Source organism: Alligator mississippiensis, chromosome 10 (genome assembly GCF_030867095.1).
Source record: "Alligator mississippiensis isolate rAllMis1 chromosome 10, rAllMis1, whole genome shotgun sequence".
In the NCBI taxonomy this organism is placed as follows: domain Eukaryota; kingdom Metazoa; phylum Chordata; order Crocodylia; family Alligatoridae; genus Alligator; species Alligator mississippiensis.
The window spans coordinates 58,426,347-58,438,248 of record NC_081833.1 but is presented as its reverse complement, the minus strand read 5'-3'; the positions used below and the strand labels follow the sequence as shown (position 1 = coordinate 58,438,248).

The 11,902-nt window shown below is 44.5% G+C and overlaps 1 protein-coding gene across 6 annotated transcripts in view; it reads right to left on the bottom strand.

The window, feature by feature from the left end:
• Positions 1-11,902, bottom strand: part of LOC106738670 (uncharacterized) — an 87,383-nt gene that overhangs the window by 17,314 nt on the left and 58,167 nt on the right. For 3 of the 6 annotated variants that reach the window (XM_059713837.1, XM_059713838.1, XM_059713839.1), the window contains exon 7: positions 9,240-9,395. The gene's annotated coding sequence lies outside the window, so the exon portion shown is untranslated. Of the gene's footprint in view, positions 1-5,349; positions 9,396-11,902 lie in introns of all 6 variants that reach the window. The other 3 variants (XM_059713835.1, XM_059713836.1, XM_059713834.1) reach the window with 2 other exon arrangements.

Genomic DNA, 11,902 nt, shown 5'->3' with positions numbered 1-11,902 from the left:
TAAAATATTTAAGTATTTTAAAGCATTTTAAAAAAATGTTTGAAGATGTTAAAAAATATGAAGGAAAAACTTCTCTGAGCAAAGAGTATTTATTTGTATCAATTATCCCTTATACATCAATTATCCCTTATACCTACACAACTACTTTTTGGAGCTAAATGGCTCAAAAACAAAAATGAAACAAGAGAATGAGTTAGACAATAACAGCTACAACCATTTGCTTTAGACACAACAGAGAACTATTTTTTCTTTTAGAGAAATCTGTGATCAAACTTTCTGATGCATAACGGCATTAGTAATAAGCTCTGGAAAATATGTCCCCTCAGTAATGCTTAATGACTTAATCTGCTTTTGGTGTGGTTTGAGACAGTGAAATCTGTATTTTAAGATTTGACAAATCCTAAAAATGAACAGAAAGTTTTAGTGATTATAAGGTACAAATTAGTATGATGCATTACCATGATGTCTTAGGGAATAGCATATCTCAAAAGAGGCTTGCAACAATAATCTTACTAGTTCAGCAAAAATCAGTGATTTATGCTTCCTGATTGCTGATAGAGACTGGCACTGATTCATAGATTCATAGATGCTAGGGTCGGAAGGGACCTCAATAGATCATCGAGTCCGACCCCCTGCATAGGCAGGAAAGAGTGCTGGGTTCAGATGACCCCAGCCAGATGCCCATCTAACCTCTTCTTGAAGACCCCCAGGGTAGGGGAGAGCACTACCTCCCTTGGGAGCCCATTCCAGACCTTGGCCACTCGAACTGTGAAGAAGTTCTTCCTAATGTCTAGTCTAAATCTGCTCTCTGCTAGCTTCTGGCCATTATTTCTTGTAACCCCCGGGGACACCTTGGTGAATAAAACCTCACCAATTCCCTTCTGTGCCCCCGTGATGAACTTATAGGCAGCCACAAGGTTGCCTCTCAACCTTCTCTTGCGGAGGTTGAAGAGGTCCAGGTGCCCCAGTCTCTCCTCATAGGGCTTGGCCTGCAAGCCCTTGACCGTACGAGTGGCCCTTCTCTGGACCCTCTCCAGGTTATCCACATCCCTTTTGAAGTGTGGTGCCCAAAACTGCACGCAGTACTCCAACTGCGGTCTGACCAGCACCCGATAGAGGGGAAGTATCACCTCCTTGGATCTGTTCGTCATGCATCTGCTGATGCACGATAAAGTGCCATTAGCTTTTCTGATGGTTTCGTCACACTGCCGACTCATGTTCATCTTGGAGTCCACTAGGACTCCAAGATCCCTTTCCGCTTCTGTGCCGCCCAGCAGGTCATTTCCTAGGCAGTAGGTATGCTGGACATTTTTCCTCCCTAGGTGCAGCACTTCGCATTTCTCCTTGTTGAATTGCATTCTGTTGTTTTCTGCCTATATGTCCATCCTGTCCAGGTCTGCTTGTAGTTGTTCCCTGCCCTCCGGTGTGTCCACTTCTCCCCATAGCTTTGTGTCATCCGCAAACTTGGACAGAGTACACTTCACTCCCTCGTCCAAGTCGCTGATGAAGACATTAAAGAGTATCGGTCCAAGGACCGAGCCCTGCGGGACCCCACTGCCCACACCCTTCCAGGTCGATACCAACCCATCCACTATGACTCTCTGGGTGCGACCCTCTAGCCAATTCGTCACCCACTGGACTGTGTAGTCATCCAAGTCACAGCCTCTTAACTTGTTTACCAGTATGGTGTGGGATACCGTATCGAAGGCCTTCCTGAGGTCTAAGTATATGACATCAACCCCTACTCCTGCGTCCAGGCGTTTTGTAACCTGGTCATAAAAAGAGACTAGATTAGTCAGGCATGATCTACCGACTACGAACCTGTGCTGGTTTCCCCTCAGCATAATTTGTCCTGCCGGGCTTTCGCAAATGTAAGCTTTGATAATTTTTTCAAAGACTTTGCCTAGGATGGAGATGAGACTGACTGGCCTATAGTTGCCCGGGTCCTCCTTCCTCCCCTTCTTGAAAATGGGGAACACATTGGCCCTTTTCCAGTCCTCTGGGACCTGGCCCGAGCACCACTAGTGTTCAAATATTCCCGCCAGTGGCTCTGCAATGATGTCGGCCAGTGCCTTCAGTACCCTTGGATGGAGCTCATCCGGGCCTGCCGACTTAGATGCATCCAGTTCCTCCAAGTGACTCTGCACCATCTCAGGGTCTACGCATGGCAGTCTGGTGCCTTGCTGCTGCCTCTTTACAATCCTAGTGAGAGCCTTGTCCTGCCCCTCACTTAGGAACACTGAGGCAAAGAACTCATTGAGGAGTTCAGCCTTGTCCCCCCTGTCCATCACCAATTGCTTCTGCCCATTTAGTAGGGGTCCTATTCCACCCTGGGCCTTCCTTTTACTCCCTATATATCTAAAAAACAATGATATCTGACCTTCAATCCTTGATATTATTTACAGTTCTATATGTTTCATTACTTTGCTGTAAGCTCTTTTCCAGCATTAATTATACCATAATATTGTAATATTCAATGGCAGAATATGGTAAAACAACACTGAAATTAGAGAAAGGCAATCCCTCAAAAACAAATCCTGCTCTGATGTAGTTCCATGGATCTGAGAAGAATTGGTCCTCAGTAATTCATAAAGAAAAAAGCTAAGGCTGAATTTGTGACCTTAACTCTGCCTGTGCATGTGCACTCTGTTACACCACTATTCAGATCTATAGATGAATACTGCCCTATGAACAGCATTTACATAGAAGAGAAACATAATAAAAAATATGTGCTGCTACTTTTTGCTGTAGCACATGCCCCTAAATGCATGCTTCAGTGAGGGACAAAGGGACAAATTGTTCCACTTCAGGCAAATTGCAATTCCCCAGCTCCTCCTGACTCCCAGTGTGCTGGAGGAGCCAGGGCACAACTGCAGGAGTTGAGACACTCTGGCTGGCAGCCACAGCATCTCCTGAAGGACTGAGACTTCCCCTCTATGTGACACTGGTCAGGCTGCACTTGGAGTACTGAGTCCAGTTCTGGGTGCCGCACTTCAGGGGGGATGTAGACAACATGGAGAGGGTCCAGAGGAGGGCCACTCGCATGATCAGGGGGCAGCAGGGCAGGTCCTATGGGGAGAGGCTACGGGACCTGAACCTGTTCAGCCTACACAAGAGAAGGCTGAGGGAGGATCTAGTAGCCTGTTACAAACTAGCCAGGGGGGACCAGCAGGCATTGGGGGAGTCCCTGTTCCCCTGAGCACTACCAGGAGTGACTAGAAATAATGGTCATAAGCTGGCAGAGGGTAGATTCAAGCTAGACATCAAGAGGCGCTACTTCACTGTCAGAGCGGCTAGGATCTGGAACCAACTTCCAAGAGAAGTGGTGCTGGCTCCTGCCCTGGGGGTCTTTAAGAGGAGGCTGGATGAACACCTTGCTGGGGTCGTTTGACCCCAGTACTCTTTCCTGCCATGGCAGGGGGGCGGACTTGATGATCTACTCAGGTCACTTCCAACCCTACCTACTATGAAACTATGTCTTCTGGCTCATGCTCCTGTCACGTGTGCCACTCCACCTTTTTCCTGGTGTTCCTTTTTTTGCTACCAGGACTTCCCAGTACAAATTTTGGCTCCATGCTGCAAATTTGCAGTGCAAGGCACACTTTAGCATTGCACACATGCAGACTGTGGCACTGCAAACCTCTTTGCGGTGCCACAAACTACACGTGCTTGAATGTCTGGACTCAGCCAATGAGATCATTTTAAACTACATTAAATGTATGTATAAATATGCCTTCACAAAGATCAATAATGATACCATTATAATGCATGTTAGTAAGGGAACAGATCCTTAGTCTTCCTTCTGAATGCTTAATTATGAAACATCAGCATCCTATTACTAGGAAAACCCCTTTTTAATCACAAAATGAAGAAGCAAAAAAACTTGCGAGCCAACAGTCATCTAGCAACAAAGAGGGGTTTGTATATGTCTTATTAAATGGCTTTGTGCCTGTTAATCACTCTTTGTTAGAATTGAAGGATAAGACCCAGATTCTGGACTCAGTGTGTGGCCTGCATGAATGGTTACACACTGGGGTGGTACAGTTATCTCTTAGTTTACTGCTATATCTTCAAGGCTGAAATAGTCCCCTTGGTGGACAGCTTCCTACAGCCCTACCACATTCCCTGAAAGCATTTTTCTATGCTTTCATCATACCAGCCCCTAGCAGAACTTTGTTCTGAAGCATACAAGGCGTGTGGAACAAGCCTTCGAGCATCTAGACTACACCACTATTCTGGCATTCAAAAAGCTGTCTACAGAACCCTAAAGGCAATTAATCTATATGTATGGGGGGGCGCAGGGGGGGAGTATGTATGGGGAGTGAGAATTAAATCAGTCTTTTTGCCTTGTGTAGACACTAGTATTAGGTCTATATACTACTTATACCAGGGCTCTCCAACAGGCAGCCTGTGGGCCACATGTGGCCTGCAAGGGGTTAAGTTGCAGCCCCTGGGCTCTCATTTGGTTGCAACTCCCCCAATCACTCTAGGTGCAACTGTAGGGCGAGTTTCCAGGATCCTCTCTCCCTCCTCCAGCTGCTACTCTCTGCCCTTGCCCCACCAGGAGGGGTAGTGCAGCACAGGGCAGAGCTGAAGGGGAACCCAGGTCATGTGTGTGGGGGGCAACTGGGACTGCCTGGGGAGGGAGATCACAGCTGAATGGGGCAGCAGTGGAGGGGAGCACCCAGTGCAGCAGTGAGGTGCGGGGTGGGTATCCACAAAAGGCACACATTGCAGTGGGAGGGTGGGAATCTCATCTGCACAGTGCAGCAGGTTGTGGGGAGGGCATGCCTGCACAGGCACACAGAGCAGCATTGGGGTGGAGAAGGGGAGTGTGCAGTGTTGCCCAATGGCTCATGGCTCACCTGGTGCTTCCTGCACAGGATGTAGCTCCCACTGGCATGGTCTCTGTGGATTTAGAAATTGGACAGCCCTGGCTTAAGCCATCAAAATGAGACTTGTTGATGCCTAGGCCTGACATTGACCATCTGCCTAGCACTGAGTTTTACCCATTAGGAATTCTATCATATTATCTCAACTCACATTTTAAAAGATAACACGAAGAAAGAAACCATCAGTGGAAAATATATTGATCAGCTCCTACTCTTCCAAATAATTCTGTTGTGTCACCTTTGACACAAGGCAAGACATGCTCTTAAGTGTTTTCTAATCATCATACCTGTACATTTAGTGGTCACAGAAAGACAAAGCAGCATTACTTAAAAAAACAAGATTTGAAAAATAAGAAGTATTGCTTTTTCTCTGAAAACTACTTCCGTGTTGTTCCTGGCTTATGCTTAAATGAAAAGAACAGGTCAGGGATAACACAAAGTAATTTAAAGGACTTACACTGCAATACATAGGATTGCCCACAGCTACACCTTGCAATCACCCAGTTCATATTTTAGGTCCTGACATGAGAGTTCATAGTATTTTACAATTCTATGTTCCATGTCAGTGGCTGACTGTGGAGTTGAATATCAGTCCTATTTAAATCTGCAAGAAAATAGCTGCAGGTGACATAACCTTTCATGTAGTACCACTGTGTACATATACAAATAATTGAGGCTCTTGACCCTGTCTACGCACATACAACTGTAAGTACAAACTTGACATTTTGATACTGCTTGTAGCCTTTCCCGTTGTTATTTTCTGTTTCAATAATCCATTGCAGGTAGAAAAATGAAAGAAGGAAGCATGAATGATTAATGCTGTCAAGCTAAAATAATGTATTTAGAAAAATCTATAAATCTGTTATTTGTGGCATTTTAAAACTAAACACGACACTCTTTGGTGCCATTCAGCCTATTTTACAGCAGATAAATGTAAAAGTTTTGCAGCAAAAACTGCATAATCCTTTGAACACTGGCTTTAGCAAAGAAAGTTAAAGGGTCAGTGACAAAATTCCAGGTACAAATACATATTAAACACATGTTGAATATTCATGTGTTCCTTAATATTCATATTATGTATAGGTATGATGCAAATAGAATTTCTATAATTTGAACCCGCTCGTTTTGCACTTCCTTTCTCTCTCACTCTCATTGACAACACCTGTAAACTGGCCCGCATTGACTGGCATCTGATACATTCTTACGTGCTTACTTGTATCTAAACATTTTGATAAATATTCAGTGATTGCTTTTGAAACATTCAACATTTACTAACAATGGGACTTGGTCAGGTAATAAACACCCAGACACCAAAGATTTTAAATGTTAGTAAATGTCTTTCTTCACATGTTGACCAGCAGATTCATGGGTGCATTAGAAACACCATTTCCTTTGCCTAACGAAGGGTGTGTGGACCTCAAAGCTTGCAAAGAAAAAAAATTGCAACTATTTAGTTGGTCTAATAAAAGATATTGCCTCTACCCCAAGAGTTTTGTCTGCCTGTACCCTTAGACCAACATGGCTACAACCAATATCCCTGAAACATGAAACATATTGTGTTTTGCTGCTTTGAAATGCAAAATTCACAACTGAACAATAAAGAAGTCAAATTGAACACCCTGCCTGCCATCTGACACCTTCAGGTAACCTGACTGGTCTGCTTCAGCCTTTGTCTGCTCTTAATTTGCATTCTCACAGAGCAGCTATTTACACATTGGCCTTTCCACATAGGTAGCACCCTGACATCGCTGATTTCCCCTTTGCAAGATGAAGTTTCTCTTCTACTTGGGAGAAATTTTGCAATCTTTGAATTCTCCTTTGCCTGATGAAGGGCATGTGGGCCTGAAAGCTTGCAAAGAAATTTTTTTTTTGCAACAATTTAGTTGGTCCAATAAAAGATATCGCCTCTGCCCCAAGAGTTTTGTCTGCCTGTACCCTTAGACCAGAACAGCTACAAATGATATCCCTATATCTTACGAACACTGTATTTGACAGCATGTTGCCTTTCACATTAGTCTGATTTTTATGTTATCACAATGACAAGGTTTAACATCCTGCTGTATTTCATCCCAAAGTCAAGGCAATGGGAATTTTTCTATTGACTTCAATGAGCTACAGATCATGTTGTTAATTAGATTCAGCGTGCACTTTCTTGTGAAAATGGATATATACCAGCATGTGTGGTCAAGTGACTACCAAGGCTGAATATATATGAAGGATTCTGTCTTTAGAAAAATATTTTTTATTTTGTATTTTTGAGCACTAAAATTATACCAGCACCGTAAGCAGCACTGGGATAGCTTTTCTTCATCCCCAAATGACAATCAATGCAAACATTAGTATATAAACAAGATATTCTCTTTTAAAACACTAAGGGGCCTTTCATGCTAACAAGATGTTTTCTTGCTACATTGACAAGTGTGTACAACAAAGGCGTATCTATCTGCTAAAACATCTTGAAGATGTTATATTTGTTAGGTGCTCTAGCAAGTCATTTAAAATTAAACTTAATTTAATTAAGGTGATATTAGCCCAATTGTTTCATTTGATGAATCTGTAAAACGCAAACTGTGCAGCTCAAGTTTCAGGAGATAAGCGAATTAGTAATGCATGTAAATGATCATGGTTGTTGGCAGATTCAGAAAAATAATTAGAACCGGATCTGTTGCTTGTGGCAAATTTCACCTGAAGTCACAGCAACTAAACTGCTCTAGATGCTGCTGATTGTTAGATATCCACACCACACTACAAGTGTGATTTCACAGTTCTAAGACAAAAGTTACTTTACTAGTTACACTACATTTTAACCACACTATTTGTTATAACATTTTCCATTTCCCTCTTGTTCTTGGGGTCACAAGATCTCAGACACATTGTAATTTCAGAGTCTTTTTAGCTATATGGTTCTTAAAGATATAACATTGGATTTCATCTATGTAAAGTAGATGAAATCTACTTCTTGGGACTACCAAGGAAGATATCAGTTATTCTGTAGGATAAATATTATTTAAAACCATTTAAAACTCAATGGCGCAAATGTCACTGGATGATTTAGGCCAGCAGGAATTGAAATCGGGGCCTTATCCAAAATCTGTGAAAGAAAACATATGAAAGAAGCAAATACAGACCAAAGTGAAATAATTCTTCTGAATGGCTTAGTTGCATTTTTTTTATATTCAAAATAAACGGAAATAGTTGACAGCACACAATTTGCGACATAAGTTTTCATATTCTTTCTTTTATTGCAGCTTGATCTAAAAAAAAAAGCAGAAGAATACTCATAATTACTTATGTCAGTTTCACTGGCTTTAGTTTGAAAAGCAACATCATTTGTGCACCTTGGGACAGACAGAGGACAGGTTGTTATTTATATTGCTGCTAGCATGTTCATCTGTTATTTAGTTTCAGCTACTTCAGGACAGCAGGTGAAACCTAGAATAACAACTTTGCCATATATAAGAATGTAAGAAACAAAGGCAAACGGATCCTAATCCAGTTTGCACTTGCATGCTGTTAGCATACACCTGAAATATAGAAATTTGCTTAAAGATGCTCCCATCATGCAGCCAATGGGGTTTAATAATTTTAAATTAACTAAACCCTTTCAGTATAAAATGTAATGGCTCTGTCAGAATCCAAGTGCAGAATGCTAATTTAGGATTTTAAATAATAATTCTGAATAAATGGAAATGTCATTAAAAGGAAGGGGTTTTTTTAAGTGCATAAAGGGACACCTTGAATTAATATGAGCCATTAAAGATACTCCAGGAGTGAGCAGCGACTTACAAATGTTGAAATCCTAAGGAAGGTAGAGAGAATTTACTTCACAATTGAAATATTCTGGGCAATAAACACCAACATGTTCCTACTGAAAATACTGTAAAAATCATCTGCATATTTTGCAAATAATACAGTTCATGGGAAGGAAAGTATATTGCTTCAGCCAGTGTTTCCTATTTTTTAAGTGAAGCCCCACTATGTCCCTCTTATAGCTTCAGCATGGGTTGTTAAAGGCCTGCACATCTTAATTTATACACCTTCTCTCTTCCCCAACCCCTAGCAGTCCTTCATGCCCCATTCACCTAGACTTACACATTTTCAGAAGAAAGGGTTCTCTTTGACCTTTTTGTCTTTAAGGTCTTTTTGCGGTAGATAGAAAGCCACCATTATCCTTTTCTTGCTTGCATTCCTCAGGAGGGAAATGGCAGCATGTCAAAATAACAACAGAATGTGAATATTCAAAAAGGACGGGCCTACATCGCTGAATAAGCAGCAGCAGACACTGGTGCTGGATCTAGAAGCCCATAAAAGATATCAACAACTCCCCCCTGCTTCCCGTCACCTTACCTCTTGCATGTTTCCTGGACCATCAGTTCAACAACACTCAAATTCTTCTATTACACCTAACATGAATAGCCTTTTAAGCTGATGTGGCAAAATTCAATATTGAGGTTCAAGGTTCAGACTCTGCTCTTGAAACTTGCTGGGTGCGTGGTCACAAATCTAGACAAAAAGAATGGTGTTAGTCCTTTCCTTTAAAGAAGTAAGTTATGTATGCAAGCTAAATTTGAATTGCTATATAGGTTGTAAAGTCTGGCATTCAAGAAAATTCCAGAATCTAGTGTCCATTTCTTTTTGCCTTGTGATACTGTCCTTAATGACAATATATTTTCCTAAAAGAGTCATACCTTGCTCAGTGCATGGGATACAGTATATATATTTTAAATGAAAGTTATCATTCTAAAGAACAATCAAGAGACCTTTCCATAGCCACACTCTTTCATGCCACCCTACTTTGGAATGTTTTAATGTAGAAACAACAATCTGCATGTTTTGAAATTAAAAATTCTGAGCAAATTATGGATGTTGCTGAAAAGTAGATGGTATAGAACTGCACTCTGAAAGGATTACTATCAGTCTGACAGCAGCATTCAACCTGATTTTCTCATGTTCTTATAAGCAAAGTAAAAGCTCCAAAACGGTGACCTAAAATTGAAAAAGAACTCCAATAAAATGAATATCTTACAAAAGTAGAAACCCAGAATAACATAAAACAAAGCAGATAGTTCAAGCTTGTATTTCTACATGCTATCCTTTTCTTCAAGTTCAATCTTGTCTTCAAATTAGTTTGCCATAATCTGTTCATTAAATTCACTTACCTATAGTCTAATGCCAGACAATTTCCTCACCCTAACATACTATAAAAACATATGGAAAAAAAACCAAAACGCGACCTGTGGCAGAATGCCACCTCTGTCTCTCCCCAAAAACTCTACTATGCACCAGTTTAGTTAACATGGTCTCTGCAGAGGGCAGACATCCCATCTCTTTAGCTAACCCTGAGTTGTAACCTGAGTTGGATACATTCTTGAGAAAGGTGGAAGCTTGCTCCCTCTGCCTATGTGACTGGCATCATATACCTAAGTAGGGGGCTGTTCCCGCCTCCGTTCGATTAGGAGCTCGCGCGCCGCCTTAGCCCGGGCTCGGGATCTTGTGCCCCCGAGCTTCGTTGGTACGCCCCAGGGTTTACCCCGGCTGGTATTAAGGGGGACCCCAGAACTCGCCTGCCACGACTTTGATGACTCTCTCAGTGGGGGGTCTTCCCTTGGGGTATCCCCTGGTGCTGGCACGCCTCTTCGCAGGTACTCTCGGGGCTCCGTCCTCCCCTACACCCTGGCCATACGCCACCTCAGGTCTTCCTGTCCTGGCCTCTCACCCGTCCTCGTCTCGTCCTCTCTCTCGGCTCGGGCACCCTAGCCCCTACAGGCTGTCTTCGGGCTGGGTATGCCTCACCCAGTTGGAGGGTGCTGCCCTGATCCCTCCTTCCTTGGGAGGCAGCCGTCCTCTCTGCCTCCCCCAATAGTCTCGGCCGCCGTTACCCACTCTGGCGGCTCCACAATACCGGCTACAGCTGGCCCCGCTCTCAGGGTAGCTGCTACGCCTCACGCTGCCTTGGGTGTTGGGTTCCCCGCTGGCTGCTGCCCCGCCTCTGGGGGTGACTTCTCCCTCTGTCTCTTCCCTTCTGGGTTCTCTGCTGCGCTGCTCACAGCCTGCTCCGCAACACCGGCTACAGCTGGCCCCGCTCTTGGGGTAGCTGCTACGCCTCCCGCTGCCTCGGGTGGTGAGTTCCCCGCCGGCTGCTGCCCTGCCTCTGGGGCTGACTTCTCCCCCTGTCTCTGCCCCTCTGGGCTCTCCGCTGCGCTGCTCGCAGCCTGCTCCACCTCTATCCGGCGGCGTCCCGCACTCCGCGGGTGGCGGCTGATCCCCTGCTCGCTGAGCTCCGCGCTCCTGCTCTCTCCCTCCAGCCGCCCCGCTGCTTCGGCGGGGCCGCCTTTTGTTCCTCCCGGCCAGCGTGCCCCGCCCCCGCCGCTCAGCCGCAGCTGGATAAACGCCCAGCTGATGGCCCGTGCCGGCAGCACCGGCGCGTGGAGTTTCTTCGGGTCTTCCGGCCCTATGGGAGGTAAGCAGACCCCTTGGCCGCTGCGGGGGTCTCCCGGTGCCCCCGCTCCCCTGGGACAGGGGCTTAGGCTCTGTGGAATCTCTGGTGGACACTGTGAGTAGCATACCGTACCGCCCCCCCACTTGACCAGAGCACCCCTCAACTCACCTACCACAACTTGTTGTTACTGGATGAAAGGAGGGGTTCAGTGGTGTTCCTCTTCTCGGGTGACCTGGTGATGGAGGTACTCACATTTGTGCCATGGTGTTCTTCGGGGCTCCGCCTCCCCTACACCCTGTCCACTTGCCAACCGTTCAGATGTTCTGCTGGTTGCTCCACTGATCTCTGTGATTATTATGGAGGAGGTCTGGCATCTGCTTCAGGCAACCGGTTGGTCACCTAGATGTTATCGTTACTAGAGCCGCAGTTCCTGATCCTAAAGGACTGCACTCCTGGGTTTCTCAGCAACCTTCCTCCCCCTCCTTGGGAGACGGATGCTCACAATAAATTCTAAGGTTCAGAACAATTAGAATGGTCTGTCCCCAGCCTAATGTCTGACATGCCCCTTCTG